At 42.2% G+C, this 22,683-nt stretch overlaps 1 pseudogene; it reads left to right on the top strand.

Moving 5' to 3' along the window:
• The first annotated feature begins 12,957 nt into the window (after positions 1-12,957).
• LOC119805118 lies at positions 12,958-14,258 on the top strand (annotated as a pseudogene).
• The last annotated feature ends 8,425 nt before the right edge of the window (positions 14,259-22,683 follow it).

Here is a 22,683-nt window from a genome sequence, read left to right on the forward strand (position 1 = left end):
GATAGATCATGGGCAAAAGATGTGAAGATAATTGTGTTCCATGTAAATGCTTATCAAAAGCATCTTCGGAAGAGGAAGAATCTAATGATCGTAGATAGGCTGACCCATTATGTGGACAGCCAGCCTCTCTCTTTGGCCATTCCTGGGATTGCAAACTGATCTAACTACTCTGTAAATTAGTAGAGAATTCTGAAAGAACTAAAAATAAATCTTCTGTATGACACAGCTATACTACTCCTTAGCATATGACCAAAGGATTTGATATTCTGCCATGTCCTGAGGAGCTTGGGTCCTGAAACTCTGGCTAGCGGTATCACAGAAATGAACAATAGGCACATATACAGTGCAACTGGGGTTAGTTGGGCTTCTCTAACAGCTGCCACTGCAACCTGGAACCTCAGCATGTTCATTAGGTACAGCACATGGAGAGAGGTTCTCCATAGGAGACCTCTGTAGGCAAGAGTCTCAGGCTGTAACAACTCAGAAGAGGATGCTGCCGCTGTTAGTCTTTGCACAAACTTATCGGTTGTGTTCATAAACACTCAGACTCTCAAGAAAGGTTTCATTCTTGCAGTCTGGTATCACACATTTCAGCAAACTGCCCCTGGGCTAAGTAAAGATCCATCTCAATATCTAAGAAAAAAAGAGAGATGTAGAGAGCAGAGGAAGCCCGGAGTGAGTGAAGTCATGAGTGAATGTTTATTTTGAGATAGGCACAGCCTATTGAAGATGCCAGTACCAACTGGCTTATCGTGCTCCTATCCAGAACATAATTCTGCCATGTGGGCAAGGTGACCCTGGGTAACAGCTATTCAAAAAAGGACAACACTGGTGCACTTTAAAATAATTCTCACAATATGCAGTATTTTTGCTTGCAGTCTCCTGTCTCTGTTTAAATTGTTTGAAGGATAAGCTGGGGCCGGGACTCAACAGAAATCTAAAGATGACTCTATGTAAAATACATAAGTTTAAGGGGCATATAAACTAATAAAATCTTCTGTTGGAGCCAGCTCTTCCCTGGGCATTAGCCAATAACTGGCAAAGTGCTATAAAAGAGTTCTTTCTTCATCTCTATGTGTAGCATGATTTTTCATTAGGGAGGAATATTGTTTGTATAACACAAACACTCAGGAGGTGGACCCCAGTCAATTCCCAATTATATGTGCTCTCATTTTAAGGACCTATTGTCATACACATGTGTTAGTAATCTGTGTGACATGTTCTTATCTAAATAACAGGGCTGAGGCCTGTTCGGAATAGTTGAATGAAGCTTACTGGCTCTCCAGGTGGTTAGAGGAGTAACTCCTGAAACGGAGGCAATCGTTAATATAAACAGGTATAGAAGAACATAACCAAGCCACTGGATTTAAAAAGTGGTAACCTGGGGACATAAATTAAGTAAGTATTTCTCATGGCCATTGTGGTGGTTTGAAAGAAAATGTCTCCCAAAGGGAGTGGCACTATTTACAGGTATGCAGACTGATTGGAGGAAGTGTGCCACTGTTGGGGCAGGCTTTGAGGTCTCTTTTGCTCAAGCTTCCCTCAGTGCGATGAACAGTCGACTTCCTGTTGCCTGTAAGATGCAGCACTCTCAGCTCCAGCACCACGTTTGCCTGCACAATGCCATGCTCCCCACCATGACAATAACGGCCTGAAGCTCTGAAACTGTAAGTGAGCCACCCCAATTAAATGTTTTCTTTATAAAAGTTGCTGTGGTCATGGATTCCCTTTACAGCAATAAAAACCCAAACTGAGACAACTTGATAAGATGGGTAGACATCTCAGAAATACATTCACTGGATTATTTTCTGATCTTGGGCCTCTTTATGCCTGAAGTCAGGCTCTTCAGTGAACCCAAAGTGACTCTTCTGAATTGTTCCATAGTATCTTGGGTTTTAATCTCCTGTCCTTTGGTGACCAGTGTTGTTCTCTGGCAGCGAGATTGTCTTCTGCAAGATATAAAATTTTAATGTTAATAAGGCCTTGTTTAGAGAATTAGTAGGGGTAGAGAATCCAATTTTTATAAATATTTTGAGACATCTTTCTATAATAGCTTTATCCAGGCTCCAAAGCTACAGAGAAACCCTGTTTTGAAAAACAAAAAAAGACAAAGAAAAAAGAAAAGAAAAGAAAAGAAAAGAAAAGAAAAGAAAAGAAAGAAAATAAAACTCCATTTTGTTCTAGGCACCCATCCTAAATTCCTAAAAGATAAGTACCCAACAACTTTGACTCGTTGTCCCCCTCCCCAAAATTTCAGAACTGATATGAGATAATTGGTTGCTTGCTGTGGCTTTTGCAAACCCACTTGTCACTGTATACCAGAGAGGGAGAGAGCTCCCTTATTGCTGTATACAGGGAGAGACAGCTCCTCATAACTGGGGGAGTAAAAACAGATTCTCACTTGGCTACACATTCCACACAAATTAGTTAATTGTGGTGTTCACCTTTAAAATCCCTTTCTCTAGGTCAGTTGTTCTCACCTTTACAGAGGGGTAGCCCAAGACAATTGGAAAATACAGATATTTACATTAAAATTCATAACTGTATGAAGTAGCAATGAAAATAATTTTACAGTTGGGCATCACCACAACATGAGGACCTGTATTAAAAGGTCACAGTATTAGGAAGGTTGAGAACCATTGCTCTAGCCAATTCTGTGTAACATGCCTTCAATTTAGCTTTAAAACTGTATGCTACCAAATTCCTCGGGAAATCTCCAGTCTGTACCTTCTTCCTATAAAGGCTTAAAAAGTTAAGCCAACACTATTCTCTCAAACCCCACTTTAGAGAGGCAGTTCCGTGTACAGGAATACTAAAGATTGCTTAATTAACTTCAATTTGGGTAATGGTCTTTACTCTGGCTTGATGGGATTAACATCTGGAGGCCCCAGTGAGACAAGACCCCATTCCAATCTTGGAGACCCTTCCCTCTGGGCCTCTGGGACTGAAGCACTGCATCCCTTGGAGTAAGTACCTTGAAGAAGTTCCAAGGCCTAGAGATGTGCTTTCAGAACTATGGACTACCAAGGTTAATATACAAAACAAAAGAAAAAAATCAGCAAGCACCTGTCTGAGGAGGCCTTCATCAGTAAGTTATAGTAAGGCATCTTCTTCTATGACATTTGATACTGGTTCTGGTGGGATCCTGTCTGGGGGCAATAAACTGCCTGACAAGGCACACAAATTTCTACCCAGGGTACTAGTGAGATGTTGTACCACCTGCCTGGTTTTTAGCCCTTGAATCTTGGTCCCCTATGTTTTGTTCTGTGTTTTGTTTGTCTCTTTTGTTTCCTTGTTGTAAATCTTCTGTGGTCTGAACTTGGGGCAACTGAACAGATGGACAGAATGGATAATAAGATTAGTAAGCCAGAAACTCCTCTAAGCTGTACTTTAAGGAATGTTGACAAACTTTACTGTCCTAGAATTAAGCAGGATTATGATTACCCTATCACCAAGGATCCCACCTTCCATCTTTTCTCCTTCCCATACTCATCAGGGCCATCCTTGGCCTTGACTCAGGGCCAAGAAAGCAGACTCAGTTTCTTCTCCTGGCTGATCTGCAGCCTCAGTTTCCATCTCTATCCCTGAAGCAGAAACGACCCCAGCCCCTCTCCACCAGGTCCCTGATGGTCAATACATGTATACTCTGTTTCTATAACAGATCTCTACAACTGGAAAAATAATAATCCCCTTTCAGCACAGACCCAGTGCTTTAATTTCCCTGAGTGAATCTCTTTTCTTTAACCACCTCCCCAACTTGGAGAACTGCCAGCAGATTCTCCACACTCTCTTTTCTACAGAAGAAAGAAAGCAACTCCTAGCAGAAGTAGATATGGTACTGCCTGTGTTAAAGGCTCTTGATAATGACCAGAGAATAGTGGCAATTGAGCAAGTTCTACCCCAAAGGAGACGAAGATGGAACTATGGGACAGAAGAGGGTGAGAAATCACTTGGTAAGTACCACCAGGCTCTATTGGAGGGTCTTAAGTGGGCAACCCTCAAACCTACTACTTTGTCTAAAGTGGTTAATATGAAACAATGCTCAGATGAATCACCTTCAGCATTTCTTCAATATAGGCATGCCATCTATATACTCCTATATATATATATGGAGGACCTGGCAAACCTTAAAGCAATTAACCTGGCCTTTATAGATCAGTTGAACCCATATATATATATATATATATATATATATATGAAAATCCAAAAGATGGATGGGATTGTAGGGAAGAAAAGTCAGAATTATTGAAGATGGCCGAAAAAGTGTTTGACAATAGAAACAGCAAGATCTGTCTGTTAATAAAGAAAGTAAATTGGACCATGGAGGCTACACTAACATACTTCTGGCACTTTCAGTCCTGGGCAAGCCTCATACAGCAAAAAGAAAAAGCCTCCTTAAAAAGATCCATTTGCTTACTGCAAAGAATTGAGGCACTGGAAAAATGAATGCTTCCAATGGAAACAGGAAGGCCCTCCCTGACCATAGGTGGGTGTTCCTCAGCCAAAACCAGTTCTGACTTTGGAAGAATAGGGGGGCCATGGATCTTTCAAATTAGCCTCTGGGAACCTATGGTAACTGTTTCAATTGGGGGACAACCTGTAAATTTCTTGGTAGACATGGGAGCTTCATTTTCAGTGTTAGAGAGATGTCTGTGATCCCTTGCTAAAAAAAATTGAGATGTAAGGGGTAACAGGAGAAGTTAAAAAGTATAATTGGACTACAAACCAGAGTGTTAAATTAGGAAAAGGAACCATGACTCATTTTTTTCATTGTTATTCCTGAGTGTCCATTTCCCTTGATAGGGAGAGACCTCCTGAATAAACTCCAAATAACTATCTTATTCTCAGGGTTGAGTGAGATGTCCAAGCTGCCAACAGGGAACCTTGCCATAGGCCTGGTATTCATCTGCCTCTTAAACAAGGAATATCTCCTTCTCCAAGGTCCTATGTAAGACATAGAGGGGGAACTAAAGGAACAATTGATAAAAGACACTCCTACTGTCTGTGCTGAAGATAACCCCAGCTAGCCTGGTCAAGCATGTGCCCCCAACCATAGTACAACTGACCTCAGGAGCCACTACCATCCAGGTTAAACAATACTCTATCATCTCAGAAGGCAAAGAAGGGATAGGATCCACATCAGATGCTTCCTTGAGGCAGACATACTCACTGCATGATGGTCAGCCTAGAATACTCTTTTGTTACCAGGTCAAAACCAGGAACTCAAGACTATAGACCTGTACAGAATCTAAGAGAGGTGAGCAAGTGGATAGAAGTTTGTTGGAGGAGGCTGCTTGTTAGTTCTTGGCTGTCCAGGCTTCTGAAATAATCACACAGAAACTGCACTAATTAAATCACTGCTTGGCCCATTAGTTCTAGCTTCTTATTGGCTAACCCTTACATATTAATTTAACCCATTTCTATTAACCTGTGTATCACTACGAGGTCATGGCCTACCAGCAAAGTTTCAGCACGTCTGACTGGCAGTGGCTCCATGGCTTCTCTATGGCTCTGCCCTTCTTTCTCCTAGCATTCAGTTTAGTTTTCCCCACCTACCTAAGTTCTGCCCTGTTATATAGGTCCAAAGCAGTTTCTTTATTCATTAATGATAATCACAACATAGAGAGGGAAACCCCACATCACCTTCCATTTTCTGCTTAAATAAAAAGGAAGGTTTTAACTTTAACATAATAAAATTACATATAACAAAACAGGTATCAAGCAATAATTACAGTTACAACATTTATATCTACTTTATCTTTTATCATAACTAAGGAAAACTGTAACTATCAATTCTTCAACTCCATTAAAGACTCCAGAAAGATATAATATTACCTAAGTAAACAGGAAGTGCATTGCAAGCAGCTTCCAAAACTCTAGAAATGACAGAGACATCTTACTGCCTGGACAGTCACCCAAAGTTCTTTGTACCATTGGGGCATCTTTCTTCAGCCTATAGGCCCATAATATCCAGAAGTCTTTCCCATGAAGCAGGAAATTTCAAAGGCAGTTCCACCTATATTGGTTGTTTATCAATCACTTTCTTCTGTGTCCTGCAGGATGTCTAGCAGACTCTTTCTATTCTTTCATGAAGCAGAAATCCCAAAGGACTATCTCACCTTTAGGCAAGTTTATCAGTCATTTCTCTGTGGGTCCTGCATGTCCAGTGCATCAAGCAGTCCAGGAAAGAGCAATTTCTTGCCCAAATGGCTAGCCAACTCCATAAGGAGCCTCTTCGATGCCCATCTTCCTCTTGAAGTAATTGGTTCTGCCAGGAACAGATGTGTCTCGCTGTCATGAAAAGTCCTAAGTTTATAAAACATTTAAATGCCATATTCTGTAGTCTTTGAAAGGTTTGAAGAATCCCTATTTATCTGAAATGCATCTCTGTACATCTAGAAAATCTATCATGACTACAAGTTTGACTACTATAGATGACTATAACCTATATTTCTGAATTATACATTACATTTTAAGTGAGCAACACAAACACACCGTAATCAAAATCAGAAATACAAAATATACACAGTATAACAAAATTGACCTTAAATTTGTGTCAATAAACCAAGATCCATACCAATGCAAATCTCTATAGCAGAAGTTATTCATTCTGTTCAGCTTACTTTCACCTGAACATATACTTCGCTGTCTATACTATGCTAGATATAAAAGATACATTTTCTCCATTCCTATGTCAAAACTAAGACAGTCCATGTTTGCATTTGGATGGGACAGTCCTGAACTAAGTACAGAAACAACTGATTTGGACTTGATTACATCAAGAATTTCCCTACCATCTTTGATGAATCCCTTAACCAGGACTTAAACTGTTTCCACAGTGAGTACCCAAAAGTTACCTTACTTTATGTGGATGATTTGCTATTGGCTGCCAAGGATAAGGACAACTGTTTAGAAGCTACCCAAAAACTTTGAAGGACTTGGTTTAATTAGGCTTTCAGGTCTCCAAAAAGAAAAGTCAAATTTGTATACTTTAGGTCACCTATTTGGGGTATGAATTAAAGGAAAGAAAAATACTATTGTCAAAGACCTGGATAAGAAGCCATAATGAGAAACTTTACCCAAACCACAAAGAAGCAAGTTAAAGAGTATAGTGTGAAGCGGCGGGACTGTGTCCCGCCACCCGGCCGCCGGCCGAAATAATTACACGGAAACTGTTTTCTTTTAAAACACTGCCTGGCCCATAGTTTCAGCCTCTTATTGGCTAATTCTCACATCTTCCTTTAACCCATATTTAGTAATGTGTGTAGCACCACGAGGTGTGGCTTACCAGGAGAGATCTTAACCTGCGTCCATCTCGGAGAGGAGAAGCATGGAGACTCACTATGGCGACTGCCTGAAGCGTCTCCCCCACTCTACTTCCTTGTTCCCACAATTCTGTTCTGTCTACTCCACCTACCTAATTTTCTGTCTCTTAAAGGGCCAAGGCAGTTTTCTTTATTAATTAACCAATGAAAGAAACATAGGCAGATAACTCTCCTCCATCATTTCCCCTTTTTCTGTTTAAACAAAAAAGAAAGGCTTCAACTTTAACATAGCAAAATTACATATAACAAAACAGTTATCAAGCAAGTATTACAGTTACAATATTTAAATCTATTTTATCTTTTATCATAACTAAGGAAATCTATAACTATCTATTTATTTTTTAACTCCATCAAAGACTCCAGAAGGATATAATATTACCTAAGTAAACAAGTCATTTGTAACTTTTAAACTCTAGAAATGACAGAGACAACTCGCTGTCTAGACAGTCACCCAAAGTTTTTCTGTACCGCTGGGGCATCCATCTTTAGCCTTTAGGCCCATAGTGTCCAGCAGACTTTTTTATGAAGCAGGAAATTTTAAAGACAGTTTAGTCACTTTTTGCTGTGTCCTGCAGAACGTCTCGCAGACTCTTTTATGAATCAGGAACCCCGAAAGACCATCTCACCTTTAGGCAAGTTTAGCAGTCCTCTCTCTGCGGGTTTTTTGTGTCCAGTTTATGGAACAGTCCAGCCAAGAGCAGTTTTTTGTCCAAATGGCTAACAAACTCCATAAGTAGCCTCTTTGATGCCCATCTTTCTCTCGAAGTAGATTGGTGCTGTCAGGAGCAGACGTGTCTCATTGTCATGAAAAACCCTAAGTTATTAAAACATTAAATGCCATATTTTGCAGTCTTTGAAAGATATGAAGAATGTCTAACTGAAATATATCTCTACATATCTAGAAAATCTAATAACATGACTAAAAGCTTAACTATTATCAATGATTATCCATTAACAACCTATATTTCCTAATTATACATTACAGTTTTTAAAATGAACTACAATCACAATAGCTTAATCAAGATCAGTAATATATATACATATAACAAAATTGACCTTAAAATCTATACCAATGTAAATTATTCATATCTATATCATATCCCCCTTTAAATGTAAAAGAACATTTATAAACAATATTTGGGAATGTGGGTGCAGTTATTTCTCTCCAAACTGCTTTCTGCTGAGTGGGGGCGTTGTTATTTAGGTCTTTCATGGTATAACCTGTCTGCTAGGTTCATCCCAGTCGGCAGTTGAGCGAAGTAATTTTTTGAGGGTGTTCACAACAACCTTTTAGGAGGGCGTGGTCTATCATACCATATTGGGATAGAAACAATTCACAGAGTCTCGTCCTCTGTGAAAACAAAAGAAGAAACTCTTTTTCAAAGCATCATGTTCTTAGATCCAAATCCTGAAGTCATACCGTTAAAATGTCCATTCTGGTCTAGCCTGGCAGCCCATATAATGAAATGTCTCTCTGTATTTAGCTCCTTTACAGTCAAAAATTTCAAAGAAAACACAATAAAATACATAATCCAGACTCTCTGTGAATTTTTCATTTTTACGTGGCTTATATTTACTCTATCAATTTATTTTGTCTCTTTAAACACTTTTTCCTTTTTTTAAAGGCATTAACTTTATTTTCTATATTTTATTTTTTTCTCTTTTAAGCCTACGTGAGCCATTTAAAGGCCTTTTATGTCTGAATCTTTTCTATTGTGAATCTGTAATTTTTTAATATCCAGGAGCACTTTTTAAAAGGTTAACCACTTCTTAAAAACTTAAGTTGCGCCAGGTAGAGGTAATACGGTACCGCCTGTTTACAGCCAAGTCTAAACCTTAACTGCGCTGTTATTATGGTAATTACGATAAACCTGCCTGAGGTCAGCACAGTTTAGCATGGCGGCGCAGAGCCAGAGCTGCTACTGCCTCAGTCATGGCGGCAGAGCACCAGGAAGCCGCGTTTTAAAATGACTCAGCTTTTTCTCTGCCGCTATTGCCAAAACAGGAAATCTCTCTACGGCACGTCCAGGCAAACAGCAAAAAGCTGTGTTAAACTCTCTCTCTCCTTTATTTAAAGCCCTCTCAGGTTTTTAAGTGGATTTAGTCACCACGTTGGAGCGCCAGTCTGTAGTGTGAAGCGGCGGGACTGCGTCCCGCCACCCGGCCGCCGGCCGAAATAATTACACGGAAACTGTTTTCTTTTAAAACACTGCCTGGCCCATAGTTTCAGCCTCTTATTGGCTAATTCTCACATCTTCCTTTAACCCATATTTAGTAATGTGTGTAGCACCACGAGGTGTGGCTTACCAGGAGAGATCTTAACCTGCGTCCATCTCGGAGAGGAGAAGCATGGAGACTCACTATGGCGACTGCCTGAAGCGTCTCCCCCACTCTACTTCCTTGTTCCCACAATTCTGTTCTGTCTACTCCACCTACCTAATTTTCTGTCTCTTAAAGGGCCAATGCAGTTTTCTTTATTAATTAACCAATGAAAGAAACATAGGCAGATAACTCTCCTCCATCAAAAGAGTTTTTGGAGGCCATTGGCATTGCCATATCTGAATACCTGGGTTTGCTGAAATTACTAGGCCTCTGTATTTAGCCACAGTGGAAGGCAATACCCTCTTAGAATAAACTGAGAAACATAAACAAGCTTTTAAAAGTTTAAAGAAGGCTCTTGTGCAGGTACCTTCCTTAATTCTCCCTGATGTTACCAAGTCTTTTTTTACATGCATGAAAAAAAAAGGGCATTGACAAGAGAGTCCTGACCGAAACCCTGGGTTCTTGGAAAACACCCTTAGCCTATATCTTAAAAAGATTGGATTCAGTAGCCTTTAGATAGCCACCCTGCTTGTGGGCCATAGTGGCTACCATAGTTCTTGTAAAGAAAGTGGACAAGCTTATATCGGGCAAGTTCTGATTATAAGGGTCCCACATGCAGAAAACACTATTCTCAGGAATACAACTAACTGGTAGATGTCAAATGCCCTATAAGCTCAGTATCAAGTTCTCCTTCTAGACAAAGACAGAGTGACTTTCAATAAGTTTTTGGCCAACAACCCCACTGTTAGGAATTTCTCCTATCACAAGCTCTCTGCCAACGCAAAAATCCCAATCAAGCCAAATCCCAACAAACCAAATTAAAATATATCCAGGTTTAATGGAATTCCTGTGCTCTCGAGTAGCCCCGAGGGGGAACCAGGATGCTGCAAACATGACCACTGTGGGCAGAGAGGAAAGAGACCACATGTTTCTTCTCTAGGAGCTCACTTAAATACCCTGTGAAAGTGGTCCTGACACCACCACCCCAGTGAGGGGTCAGGACCTGGCATGCTAGGATTTGGAATCCAGACCAGTACAACTCTCAGGCCTGGGGGGCTGGGATGGATGTGAGGGGCTGGGGGCTATGCTCCCAACTTAACATTTCAGACTCTTTGGATATAGGGATGACAAGAAATTGAAATGAAAATCGTGACCAACAATTTAGGCTTTCCAGGAAAAAGAGGCATTAACTCAAGTCTGGCTACTTCCTGCAGACATAGGGTGACATGGGGAAGGGAAGAGCTAGGTGTTGGTGGGTCCATGCTCAGCAAGAGGTGTGGCTGGACAGGCATTCCATGTACTGTCATCCCAGAGATGCCAGGCATCTGTTCCTTGGGGGAGGTGAGAAGGCAGGTGTCTAGAAAGAAAATATTGTTATTACCAAAGATGAGTGTGCCAGGATGAGGAGCACGTAGGCCCTTCATTGTGGCATCCTGGAAAACCAGAGGGTGGAAGGTCCTGTCTGCTGGACAGACCAAGTGTCCTGAGTAGGTGTCCGCTTGAGCTTGGACATGGGTACCAGCATGGATGTCCTAAAAGATTGGCAGCCAAGAGGATGGTGAGGATTACTGTGTGAGGTCCTGTCCATCAAGGTTCAAGAGACCTAGGAATTAACTGTTAGAGAAGTACTCTGTCCCCTGGAGTGAGAGTAGAAGCTTGGATGACGTAATAGTCACGCCAGGTAAAATTGTAGGTCTGGGACAAATAATGAAACTCCTTGATATAAGCAGAAGGACTAGTAGAAAAGGAACCTAGTCACTTTTCTATCAGAGAGATTGGAAGAGAAAAGGAACATGAACTTTCATAATTCCAGCCACTCCTGCCACCCTCAGGAGATGACAGAGAAGGGCGGAGCTATGGTGGAATCTCGTGTGGGAGGAGACTGGGGAAGATTGGGAGGGGCTAGCCCAGTGTGCAGAGGGGGTCCAAGGGTGGAGAGATGAGGAAGGAAGGGGAGGGGAAAGTGGGAAAGGTGGAAGTTGACCTTGAACTTCTGGATTGGGAAGAGGGGTAGACAGGGAAGGAGAGGAATGTGGAGAATGTTGCTCCACAGGAGGGGGTTGGGTAGTGTGGGCTTGAGGGAGTAGGGGAGGGGCCAGTGCCTCTGGCTGCATGGTCCAGCTGGAATTGTGGGGGTCCCAATTCCCAGATGACCAGGAATTTAGAGGCATTGCAGCCTTAGCGACCAAGATTGGTGCTGCAAGACACTGGCTACTAAGGGAAGGGCGAGAGCACAGAGCCCAAACACCATGGACATATGTAAGCTCTGTTCATTTGTCCTTATGGCGGCAAAAATTTTCTAGGTCCCAGAGGATGGTAAACTCAAGGCTTCCTTCTGGTAGTACATAGGGAAATTAGCTGTTTGGGACAGATGGTATTGGACAGTCTCAATTTATAAAGATTTTGTAAGAGGCATCCCAGGGGCAACAGCAGATCTGGCTTTGAACTGCAAGTGTCCATTTTAAAGTCTATGCCCAACCACGTGGCCTAAGTCTATTACAGCGTGTCCACTAAAATAGCTCTTAGGCCTAACAGGGTCATGGAAATTGAATGCTAGGCGTCCCTAAAGCAAACAAAGTCCATCTATGCTAGAGTCTGTCTTGCTGGTTTAGCCGCTGCTGAGATCAAACTTTTGCCACAAGCTCGTGGCTTCAACAACTCTGATAATAGACAAAAATAAGTATGAATGGGTCCCCTCAAAACCCTATAGCATAGACAAGAAAAAGGGACTCACCAAGACGCAGCCACTGTAGCCCAGGAGCCGGTTTTAGCCAGGCATGGAGAGCCCAGATTGTGGACTAGGGGGCTTTTGATGTGTGGCCCCAGTGGGGCCTCCAAGATGTTAGGAATTTTTCCTAACACAAGCTCTCTGCCGACGCAAAATTCCCAATCAAGCCAAATCCCAACAAGCCAAATTATAATATATCCATGTTTAATGGGATTCCTGCGCTCTCCGGTGGCCTGAGTGGTGTAGGAGGTTCTTCTGTCTATGTGTTACTTTCATTGGTTGAATAAAGAAACTGCCTTGGTCTTTTGATAGGGCAGCACTTAGGTAGGTGGAATAGACAGAACTGAATGCTGGGAAGAAGAGTCGGAGAGAGAGCCGCCATGGAGCTTCCAGGTCAGACATGCTGAATCTTTCCCAGTAAGCCACAACTTCGTGGTGACATACAGATTGTTAGAAATGGGTTAAATCAGAGAGCAGGTCAGCAACCGGGTCTTGCGCTCCTCTCTCCTGATCGCTCTCCAAGGTGTGTGCAGGAACCTCTGTGCTCTTCCTCTGCGGCACACCGACTACCAGAAACTCACCATGTCTGTTCTCAAGGTCCACACCCGAGAGATCTTTAACTCCCGTGGGAATCCCACTGTTGAGGTTGATCTCTACACCTCAAAAGGTCTCTTCCAGGCTGCCGTGCCCAGCGGTGCCTCCATTGGCATCTATGAGGCCCTGGAACTACGTGACAATGATAAGACCCGCTACTTGGGGAAGGGTGTCTCAAAGGCTGTTGAGCACATCTATAAAACTACCGCACCTGCTCTGGTTAGCAAGAAACTGAATGTGGTGGAGCAGGAGAAGATCGACAAGCTGATGATGGAGATGGACGGCACCGAGAATAAATCCAAATTCGGTGCCAATGCCATCCTGGGAGTGTCCCTGGCTGTCTGCAAAGCTGGCGCTGCAGAAAAGGGGGTGCCTCTCTACCGCCACATCGCTGACTTGGCTAGCAACTCTGAAGTCATCCTGCCAGTCCCAGTTTTCAATGTGATCAACGGCGGGTCTCATGCTGGCAACAAGTTGGCCATGCAAGAGTTCATGATCCTCCCTGTGGGGGCGTCCAGTTTCCGCGAAACCATGCCCATTGGGGCAGAAGTTTATCACAACCCACTGTCATCAAGGAGAAATATGGGAAGGATGCCACCAATGTGGGTGACGGGGGCAGGTTTGCGCCTAACATCCTGGAGAACAAAGAAGCTCTGGAGCTGCTGGAGAACGCAATTGGAAAAGCTGGCTACACTGACCAGGTTGTCATTGGCATGGACATGGCCGCCTTTGAGTTCTTCAGGTCCGGGAAGTATGACCTGGACTTCAAGTCTCCTGATGACGCCAGCAGGTACATCACCCCCGACCAGCTGGCTGACCTGTACAAGTCCTTCATCCGGGAGTATCCAGTGGTGTCCATCGAGGACCCCTTTGACCAGGATGACTGGGAAGCCTGGCAGAAGTTCACAGCTAGCTCAGGCATCCAGGTGGTTGGGGACGATCTCACAGTGACCAACCCTAAGAGGATTGCCAAGGCTGTCATTGAGAAGTCCTGCTACTGCCTCCTGCTCAAAGTGAACCAGATCGGCTCCATGACCGAGTCTCTGCAGGCGTGTAAGCTGGCCCAGTCCAAAGGTTGGGGCGTCATGGTGTCCCATCGCTCTGGGGAGACCGAGGATACTTTCATCGCTGACCTGGTAGTGGGGCTCTGCACTGGGCAGATCAAGACTGGTGCCCCTTGCCGATCCGAGCGCCTGGCCAAGTACAACCAGATTCTTAGAATTGAGGGAGAGCTGGGCAGCAAGGCCAAGTTTGCCGGAAGGTCCTTCAGGAACCCCCTGGCCAAGTAAAGTGGATGGAGATCCTTGGAGCCACCAGCTGCTTAGACCCTGTCCCTGATGTCATCAAGGTGGTGCAAGGCTTGCCCAGTGCTTGCCCTTCCCATGCCACTGCTTCCTTAGCCATCTTCAGTCTGCCCGACCACCTGGAGCCCTGCTGGAAACCCCAGCTTTGTAATCATGTGACTGGTCCGAATCATTGTCACCTCACTTCCAAGCTAGTGTCTGGAGCCCAGTATAATCTCTAGGGTGGCCACAGGAAAGACCCCTGCCCAGGCGGTTCTACATGCAGAATAAAAGCCTCAGTGACCCTTAAAAAAAAAGAAATGGGTTAAATCAAGTTGTGAGAGTTAGCTAATAAGAGGCTAGAACTAATGGGCCAGGCAATGATTTAATTAATACAATTTCTGTGTGATTATTTCAGGGCGGCTGGGATGAAAAGCAGGCCCGCTTCTCCTGTTACACCCAAGGGGAAACTGGGAGGTCGCGAATGTGACCACCGTGGGGGTTAGCAGAAAGAGACCATGTGTTTCTTCTCCGGGAGCTCACTTAAATGCCCTGTGGGAGTGATCCGGTCAGGACCTGGCATGCTGGGATTTGGAGTCCAGACCAATACAAGTCTCAGGCCTGGGGGCTGGGATGCATGCAGGGAGCTGGGGGCTATGCTCCCAACTTAACACCTATTGTAACAGAGAGTTATACTGGTGCCAGAGGGTTAGCAAACTACCCTGCTAGTCACAACCCCTGTTGACCCATACCTGGCCTAGCTCTGGATTTAGCACTCAGCCCCAATCCATCCTTTGTGAAACAGATACCTTTTCTTGCCCTATGTAAATCTTGTCTGAGAGTTCTCCATGGATACTAAACCTATGCAAACGTGATTATTGGAAGACCCGGAAAACCGTGGTACCTCATAAATCAGGTATTTGCACTTGGCATTGTATTTCTGGAAGCTTCACTCAGTTTGTTTTGAGGTATGAAACTCTACTAGCTAAAATGTAAACATAGGAAAAAACAAACATGCTGAAGGACTAAGGAAAGTGCTTCAGTTCACAAGAGGCTGAGCTTCCTGCGGCTGAAGGGCTAAGTTCATTCTCAAGGTGTCTCTGGTCTTCATTTCATGGACCTGTGTGAACCCACACACCTGCACCGTGTCACCCTCGACATTTTGGTGTCCAATGCAAGGCTTGAAGAACGACAGAGAAGCTGGCTACTTTGAGACCTTGAAGGAACGCTCAGGGTAAGAGGACTCCAGGATCGGCAGGGTCATGGGGAATTTAAACTCCCCATCTCAGGAGCAACAAAATGTACAGTTACTAAAATGCTTGTCAAGAGAAAGAGCAGTAACTGGACAATTTTAAAAGACAGAGATAAAATGGCTTCTGAGATGGAAAATAAATCAAGGAGAAAGGCCCTTCTCTGTAGAGAAGAGGGAAGGAAATAAAAGGAAGTTTCCCAAAGGAGAAAGGCCCTTCTCTGTAGAGAAGAGGGAAGGGAGGGAGACAAAAGGAAATTGTTCTGTAGAGAAGAGGGAAGGGAGGGAAACAAAAGGAAATTTCCCGAAGGAGAAAGGCCCTTGTCTATAGAAAAGAGGGAAGGAAGGGAAACAAGAGGAAATTTCCTGATAGATAAGGGAAAATGTGTAACCAAGAAAAAAGGACTTTTCTGGTAAAAAAAAGGGGGGGGGGGAATATTGATTCAAGGCCTAAAGATGAAAAGGCCCCGTAAAAGAAAAATAAAGGAAACAACAACAACAACAACAACAAAAGCCTCTTCCCAGTAGATAAAGAGGAGGAAAAAAGAGGCTCTTTCTGGCATAAGAAATTGAGAATAGTCAAAAACCAGAGCTCTGTCTTTCTGGCAATAATCCTCCTGTCAGCACAGAGCTGAGGCATCTGAATAACAACAGGTGGGCCTCACTGCTGCAGCCTGCACGAGCTCAGCAAGCCCAGATCTTAGAATTTTGTTGTTTGCTTAATTTTGGCTAAAATTTTGTTGTTTTTCCCTCAGAGTGGGAAACAGCTCAATATTAAAGGTCCCTTCGTGGGAAGTGTTTTTTTATTTTTCCCCAATGGTGGGAATAATTCATTATCAATAGTCCTTTTATGGAAGAAAAAGGATTTAAAACAAGCCCAACTTTTAGTAAGAACAATTTCTGTCAGGGCATAAAATATTAAGTCAATGCTGTTTAAATTTCCAAAGATACTAATCATTTATTATATAGAGGACGTTCTCTTTTGCTTCTCTAATTAATGTTTGAATAAATGTTTGATTTTCATAGTAAATAAACTAAGAGGACAAAATCCATGATTTTAACTATATTATTGGATATGATCTTGTCTGTTTCTCATTACTGAAAATTCGGCTCTGCTCTTTAAGTTGCTTTCTAAAAATCCATGGTTAAATTCTATAAAAATGTAACACCTAAAAAAGATTGGGTCATTAGCTTTTTAGATGATATGGCTACTAAGTTAAAAGCTCATAGAAAGTAATCTTTTACTGATAAAGAGCTTACAAAAATTATTTTTCCATTAAATAAAAATACAGGTAAATTGTTTGATCCACACTTTTAATAATTGGCAAGTGCCTTTCACCCTTTTAAGGCATGGGAAGGAAAATTAAACATTAAGGATGGTAAATATACTTTTAGATTAAATCAGAGCCATCCTTTCCTGGCATATGCACCACTACCTTACTACTGAAAGGACCTGCACAATGGCACCTTAGCAATTACAGCATCACTTATGACCGTTGTAACCTTCATCCCTGTGTTAACTCTGGTTTGTTCTTAAATTTGACTTTTGAGAGTTCATATATTCTTAGGGTAAGGCTGGCAATCTGGATACCAGTGAGGTTGTTGAAGCTATGGCAAAACTCTCCTGTGATGACCCTGGTATAGAAGCTTGCTGAGAGAATATTGAAAAGAACATGTTAGATGGTTGGACTGGTTGTTGCACTTATTTTAGAAACCATAGCATTGATGGCTACAGCAGCAACAGCTGGAGGGGTGCTTCATAAAGAAATTCAAACTGCTGAATTCATTAGAGACTGACATAAACATTCAACAGAACTTTGGACTGAACAAAATAAAAATGATAGTGAGAAAGCAAATGAATTAACTGAGTTAAGACCAACAGTTATATTGTTAGAGGATCAGCTGGAAATTTTGGAGGAACAGATAAAATTAAAATGTTATTGAAATGTCCCTTCTTATTGTATAACACCCTTATGATTTAATGAAAGCAAGTATGATTGGGATTAAGGTTAAGATGCATTTGGTGGGTCACCCTAATTCTTCTCAAATAGTTTATGATTTACAAAAAAATTAAGGAAACTTTTGCAAAAAAGTTGCCTGGTAATACAGGAATGGATACTACGGAATGTCTTATAGATACCATAGCATCATTCAATCCTATGAATCATTTTAATAGATTCTTATTGTAGCAGGTGTTGCTCTTGTTCTATCAATAATAGCCTTACTAGTTTTAAAAAGTTTTTTGGCCCGTTTATGTAAGATTGTAAAACAGATAGATAAGGAAAAAAGCTGTATATACTGTGAGGCTACTTAACCTTTGCAATCGTTGAATCTTGTACAAAAGAAAGGGGATCTGTAACAGAGAGTCCTACTGGACTGGGATCAGAGGCTTAGGAAGCTCCCTTGCTAGTCCCAACACCCTCTGGGTCACACCTGCCCTAGCTCTGGATCATTCAGCTCCTAATCCATCCTTTGTGTTCCAGATACCTTTTCTTGACCTATGTGAATCTTGTCTGAGGGCTTCCCATGAATACAAAGCCTATGCAAACTTGATTATAAGGAAACCCAGAAAACCATACCTCACAAATCAGGTATTTGCACTTGGCATTGTATTTCTGGAAGCTTCATTCAGTTTGTTTTGAGGTATGAAACTCTACTAGCTAAAATGTAAACATAGGAAAAAATAAACATGCTGAAGGACTAAGGAAAGTGCTTCAGTTCACAAGAGGCTGAGCTTCCTGCGGCTGAAGGGCTAAGTTCATTCTCAAGGTGTCTCTGGTCTTCATTTCATGGACCTGTGTGAACCCACACACCTGCACCGTGTCACCCTCGACATTTTGGTGTCCAATGCAAGGCTTGAAGAACGACAGAGAAGCTGGCTACTTTGAGACCTTGAAGGAATGCTCAGGGTAAGAGGACTCCAGGATCGGCAGGGTCATGGGGAATTTAAACTCCCCATCTCAGGAGCAACAAAACGTACAGTGACTAAAATGCTTGTCAAGAGAAAGAGCAGTAACTGGACAATTTTAAAAGACAGAGATAAAATGGCTTCTGGGATGGAAAATAAATCAAGGAGAAAGGCCCTTCTCTGTAGAGAAGAGGGAAGGAAATAAAAGGAAGTTTCCCAAAGGAGAAAGGCCCTTCTCTGTAGAGAAGAGGGAAGGGAGGGAGACAAAAGGAAATTTCCCGAAGGAGAAAGGCCCTTCTCTGGAGAGAAGAAGGAAGGTGATAAGAATAAGACAGCTCCGCCAGTACAAGAAATCCAATTAGGTCTAATCAAACCAAATCAAAATGCCCACCGTTTTATTAAGGATGACACTCTCGGGTGGCCGAGCACATGGCACGAGACAGGACAGTAGGGAGCCCATGCAGGCCCCTTAAATACCCTGTGGAAGTGGTCCTGACCGGGGGTCAGGATCTGGCATGCTGAGATTTGGAGTCCAGAGCAAAGCGACTCCCAGGCCAGGGGCTGGTGGCTATGCTCCCAACTTAACAGAAGGAAGGGAGACAAAAGGAAACTTCCTGAAGGAAAAAGGCCCTTCTCTGTAGAGAAGAGGGAAGGGAGGGAGACAAAAGGAAATTGTTCTGTAGAGAAGAGGGAAGGGAGGGAAACAAAAGGAAATTTCCCGAAGGAGAAAGGCCCTTGTCTATAGAAAAGAGGGAAGGAAGGGAAACAAGAGGAAATTTCCTGATAGATAAGGGAAAATGTGTAACCAAGAAAAAAGGACTTTTCTGGTAAAAAAAAAAGGGGGGGGGGAATATTGATTCAAGGCCTAAAGATGAAAAGGCGCCATAAAAGAAAAATAAAGGAAACAACAACAACAACAACAAAAGCCTCTTCCCAGTAGATAAAGAGGTGGAAAAAAGAGGCTCTTTCTGGCATAAGAAATTGAGAATAGTAAAAAACCAGAGCTCTGTCTTTCTGGCAGTAATCCGCTTGTCAGCACAGAGCTGAGGCATCTGAATAACAACAGGTGGGCCTCACTGCTGCAGCCTGCACGAGCTCAGCAAGCCCAGATCTTAGAATTTTGTTGTTTGCTTAATTTTGGCTAAAATTTTGTTGTTTTTCCCTCAGAGTGGGAAACAGCTCAATATTAAAGGTCCCTTCGTGGGAAGTGTTTTTTTATTTTTCCCCAATGGTGGAAATCAAAAGTCCTTTTATGGAAGAAAAAGGATTTAAAACAAGCCCAACTTTTAGTAAGAACAATTTCTGTCAGGGCATAAAATATTAAGTCAATGCTGTTTAAATTTCCAAAGATACTAATCATTTATTATATAGAGGACGTTCTCTTTTGTTTCTCTAATTAATGTTTGAATAAATGTTTGATTTTCATAGTAAATAAACTAAGAGGACAAAATCCATGATTTTAACTATGTTATTGGGTATGTTTTGGCCCGTTTATGTAAGATTGTAAGACAGATAGATAAGGAAAAAGCTGTACATACTGTGTGGCTACTTAACCTTTGCAATCATTGAATCTTGTACAAAAGAAAGGGGATCTGTAACAGAGTTCCATTGGGCTGGTATCAGAGGGTTAGCAAGGCATTTTCTTAATTAGTGATTGGTGGGGGAGGTTCAGCCCTTTATGAGTAGAAAAAAGAAGATTGAGCATAACCATGAAGAAAAGCCAGCAAGCTGCACCCCTCCACAGCCTCTGTATTACCTCCTGCCTCCAGGTTCTGGCCCTGTCCAAGTTCCTGTACTGACTGACTTCAATGATGAACAATGATATGGAAGTGTAAATGTCTTAGTTTGGGTTTCTATTGAAAAGAGACATCATAACCATGGCAACTTTTAAAAAGGAAAACATTTAATTGGCGATGGCTTACAGTTTCAGAGGTTCAGTCCATTATCAGCATGGCAGGACATGGCAGCATGCAGACAGACATGGTGCTGAAGAAGGAGCAGAGATGTCTACATCCTGATCTGCAGGCAACAGAAGGAAAGATTGTGTACTGGGCATAGCTTGAGTAGATATGAGACCTCAAAACCTGCTCTCCCAGTGACACACTTCCTCAAACAAGACTACAGCTCTTAATAGTGCTACTACTCCCTATGGGCCAAACATTCAAAACACATGAGTCTATGGGCGGCATACTCATTCAAAATACCACAGCAAGCAAAATAAATCATTTTCTCCCAACGTGCTTTTGGGTATAGTGTTTTACCATAGCAATAAAAACTTTAAAACAGAAAGTAAACATTTATATAGATAGCCTAGATACCTTTGCAATGGCTCGTGTTCATGGACAGATACACAAACAAAGGGGTCTTTTAACATCAAGGAAAGGAAAACCATCAAAAATAAACAAGAAGTTATTCAGCTTTTGGAAATTAACTGGCTACCAGGATTATGGAATTTGTTACCCCCGGGAAAATACCATAGACTCAATCCAATTATAATGAAAAGATTTATTGATTAACTGCTAGCAAGACAAACAATCTCTGAGTCAAATTTGAGGTTGCCATAAAGGAATAGTATGGGGAAGCACTTTTAAGGGGGACCCACACTAAGACCTTCTATATTTATGCAAGCAAGTAAAAACTGTTCTGTTCTGCCAAGTTAAGTGATTAAGGTAACTCAAACAATCTTCAGGTATCTGCAAAAGCAAGTTACAAAAGCGGTTAGTCATACCACAGCAAGGAGATAGTCACAATTGTACATTTTGGGGGTAGTGGTCACTGTATCAGAATTACTGGGAACTATCTTCCAGGGACTGGAGTCAGAGACAAATGACTGACTGGCAGCTACCAAAATGGATGACTAGCGTAAAATGGAGTTTCTTTAACCATAGCAGTCCCCAATGGGTCTAGATCATATGAATCAGATCATTGGTTCACATTTCTGTAGAGGTAAAGGTTGATATTTTAACTAAGCCATTCAATAAGATCCCAGCCCCCTTTTTGAGTATCCTTTTTGTAACTCTGATTTTAACAGGTATCTGTAGTGCTGGAGAAGCCTAGAGGCCAGCATAAACCTTGGCAGGTTAATAAACACCACAGACCGTCATTTGTTTCTTTTGACAGTGATAGGGCACTGGCTCTTTTGGTAGAGAAGAACTGGTTTTCTTTGAAGCTAACATTCCAACCTTATATTAATGATAAGGACTGATACAGCCTCTTTTGTAACTGCTTCCCAATGAAATAGGATATTTTTGTCAGGCCAGACTGGTCAAAGGCCTGGAGGTGGCAGGGTACCTCTGCTTTGCTGTCCAGGTTTTGTTGAAACATCTGAGGCTAATGAAATGTAAGTAGCTTTGGAGCATCTGGAATGCTGCCTCAAAGATGAGGCTCAAGCTGGTAGGAAAATTTATCAGAACCATCTGGTTTACATTGGCTTCGAGTCCAGGACTTTGGAAGGACCACCCGAGGCTTGTGTGTTTGGAATAGCTTGCAGTCTTTAGTTGATTGAAAGTCTTTTGGCAAAAATACATAGACTAGGAACTTAAAGAAAAATCTTGCATTTGGAACTTTTAGGCCCATTATCCTAGTAGTCAGGGAGAGAGGAGGAGTCCCAAGGCCAGAGGAGAGAGAAAGATCCCATCCTCAAGGATGGGTAGGTGCGAGAAGTTAGGCTGTACTAATCTGGAGTCCATTTGAACCGTGAGAGGTGGATCCAAGTCTTATGATCCCCTCAACTTCCTGAAGTTCACATGAATTTTTAGTTTACAAAAAGATAAAAATTTAGATATATTAGCATTACCACTGTTTGTAATCTGTACTAAAATCTACATTGTAGAAAAAGCAGGTAACAGGTGTCTGTAAGACAGCTGGAATAGACTCACACCTTCAAGTCATAGCAAAAGATATAGTTAAAACGCGTGAACATTCTTTCCTGTGTCCAGAGAGCAGGATATATATAGACTAGACAAAGATGTTTTTAGCCTGAAGAAAAGTACTTTTAAGTCTATACTTAGAAGACAACTGAAGAAAATTTAAAATTTTGAGCTTGTGACTGAATAGTAAGTGTTATGCCAAGTCTGTGAGGACCCCAAAAGACCACCAGGGAGATCTAATCACCAAAATGCAAAAGCAAGGTTTATCATGTGCACGCATGACTACAATCTGGCAGGGACCTCGTCCGTGCAACAGCGAGAGGAGGTACCCCTCCCTTCTAAAGGGCATTATTTAAAGGCAAAACCCAGAAAAGTTACATTAGCAGAGTGTGGAATGAGGGTTCA

Source organism: Arvicola amphibius, chromosome X (assembly GCF_903992535.2).
Source record: "Arvicola amphibius chromosome X, mArvAmp1.2, whole genome shotgun sequence".
Classification (NCBI taxonomy): domain Eukaryota; kingdom Metazoa; phylum Chordata; class Mammalia; order Rodentia; family Cricetidae; genus Arvicola; species Arvicola amphibius.